General features: G+C 41.2%; 1 protein-coding gene across 2 annotated transcripts in view; it reads right to left on the minus strand.

Annotated features, from left to right (window-relative positions):
• LOC101847935 (contactin-3) overlaps positions 1-2,866 on the minus strand; it is a gene marked incomplete in the record, with an annotated part of 67,736 nt that overhangs the window by 32,465 nt on the left and 32,405 nt on the right.

Here is a 2,866-nt window from a genome sequence, read left to right on the forward strand (position 1 = left end):
TAGATAGATAGATAGATAGATAGATAGATAGATAGATAGATAGATAGATAGATAGGTAGATAGATAGAGTGAGTGGGCTAGAGAGCTAGATACATAGATACATAGATACACAGATGGATAGATAGATAGATAGACAGATAGATAGATAGATAGATAAATAGAGTAATAGATCGATAGATCGATCGATAGATAGATACATATATACATAAATACATGCATACATACATACATACATACATACATACATACATACATACATACATACATACATACATACATACATACATACATACATACAGAGATCTCCAACCACCCCAACAGGAGCAATCATGTCTTTTTCTGAGCTGTCGATCAAATTACGATAATTGGTACTTTTGTATTTCGCCAAAGATAAACCAGGTTCATGCGGCGTGCTCCTGATTCTGACCGGCATCCTGCTTATAAAAAAAGATAAGCTGGCAGTTTACGACCCCACAAACATGTTTGACGTGTTATTAAAGATGCTACTCCCCCGAGAAGTATTACCTATCTTCTTTACGCCAACATGCAATCTCTTGACATTTTTTCTCTTTTTTTTTCTTCCTGTCATCATTTTCTTTCACATGGAGCTAATAATTTTAAAAAATTAAAAATTAAAAAACCCATTACATGAAGATAATAAGAACAAAACACCCGCTTGCTCTGCTCGTCTCATTTTTTTGTGTTCTGCCCAACCACCCTGAATGCATACAGAACTGGAATAGGCAGGCAATGCAATACAGGACTAGCTCAAAAAGCTTAAACAGGAAAGAAAGATAGAAACCACATATACTACAGAACCCACTTTTCCCATCTGTGTATCTGTCTCTGTTTATCCCTAACTACAACTACGTGCCCATCCTACATCGTTATCGTTTTGTTTCCTTTATTTTCTCCACTCTGGCAATTTTATTCATCTCCATATCATTGTGCAGTCTCTGTTCTCTCTTGGGGATATTTTTTTTTAATTCCTACAATTCTTTCTTGGGTCAGAGACAGTTCTTCTTCCCAAGTTCTCCCGAAGCTCATCTGTTTATTCATTTATTCACTGCCTCAACCTCTCATTGCATATTCCATCTCATTTTCCTGATTATTCCCAGTAACACCCCATTCTCTCTCTCTCTCTCTCTCTCTCTCTCTCTCTCTCTCTCTCTCTCTCTCTCTCTCTCTCTCTCTCTCTCCTTCTCTCCCCCTCTCTCTCTCACTCTGTCTCTCTCTCTCCCTCTCTCGGTCTCTCTCTCTCTCGATCTCTCTTGCTCTCTCTATCTCTCTATATAGCTATATAAATACAAATTCACACTCGCACTCACACACACACACTCACACACGCACTCACATTCACAAACACACACACATACACAAACACACACTCGCACACACACACGCACACACACATCACTCTCATCTTCTCTCTGGTTACCACACGCAAGAAAACAAATAGATACTCGAGATCTACATAAAATAATAATTCTACCTTCATTCCAGACGCGTAAGTTACAGGTGAGCGCCAATGGTAGTGGCAGTATGTCGTTAATTGTTCTCACAGAACATAATAGTATTTTTCCTCTTTTCCTCTCCAACGAACGTTTTCTGCTTGAACATTTTCTCCCTCCTTCCCTCGTTACCCACTTTCTTTCTTCCTTACAGGGTAGAAAAAGAGAGAGAGAGAGAGAGAGAGAGAGAGAGAGAGAAAGAAAAAAAAGAAAGAAAAATTATGTAAGAAAGTAAAAAACGAGAGAGAGAGAGAAAGAGAGAGAGAGAGAGAGAGAGAGAGAGAGAGAGAGAGAGAGAGAGAGAGAGAGAGAGAGAGAGAGGGGGGTGAGGGGAAGACATGCACACGCATACTCATCCGTTTCGTTCGCTAAAACCATCCACGCCTCGGCCTGGAGTGTCCGCATTCCCCCCTCGTCCCCTTAACCCCAACCCTCTCAGCTCTTGGCCCCATTTTCCTTCTTTCGCTCACGGCGTCTGCCGAAGTCGCAAGATCGATGACGGAAGATAGGAAGAGGGGGAGAAAAATAATGGGGAAAGAGGAGGAAAGGGGGGGGGACAAGAGAGATTGCCAGCCCTGGTGGTATATTCAGCGTCTGGAGAGACAACTTGGCACATCTGCTCAGTCAATTTGAACCTAAGACATAACAACCAGGCTTAAGCCTAAGGAGAAGGTTCTTTTCACCTCAACGTTAATTCACTTTGTCCTGGTCGTGATAATGGAAATGAGTAGGTGTCTTTAGTAACCTAAAGACAAGACTCATTTATCCTACTATAGACAGAATTTGCCTTTGACTACATCCATGGTGCCTTCCCATGAGTTTGGGCTGTTTGCTATTTCTGCTTTAAAGTCCTTCTTATTTCTCTAAAGTAGTTCAGCTTCGTGGTGAGCGTGTTCTGAACGTTCAACCGTCACCCATCTCGATGTAACAGTATACCAGTTAGAAGGGGCTGAAAATGTTTGGGCTTTTTATAATATCTCTCTTGTAGAATACTTTCGTTGCAAACAGTTGGCCAAAATCCAGACCAAGACTACATTATGCGTGACTACATTACGTTAAGAAAACAGCAATATTTGTGGCTTGAAACAGATTTGTTTTGGGTTTGTTTGTTTGTTCGTTGTTTCTTGAGGGGTGTTATTTAAGCTGTTGACCACTTACTGAGTGTTTTACGAAACGCTGGCCTGGTTCTTTACGTAACAGCAGTGAAACTTTAATGGTCGAAGCCAAAAAACCATGATGTCTGTGTGGCCTAGTTGTAAAATCCCCCCCCCCCCAACCTAACCCCAACAAACCACTTTTTTCACATAAAACATTGTTTGTATCAGACACAGTGTAGTCCTCCCCCCCCTCCCCCC

Source organism: Aplysia californica, unplaced genomic scaffold (assembly GCF_000002075.1).
Source record: "Aplysia californica isolate F4 #8 unplaced genomic scaffold, AplCal3.0 scaffold00039, whole genome shotgun sequence".
In the NCBI taxonomy this organism is placed as follows: domain Eukaryota; kingdom Metazoa; phylum Mollusca; class Gastropoda; order Aplysiida; family Aplysiidae; genus Aplysia; species Aplysia californica.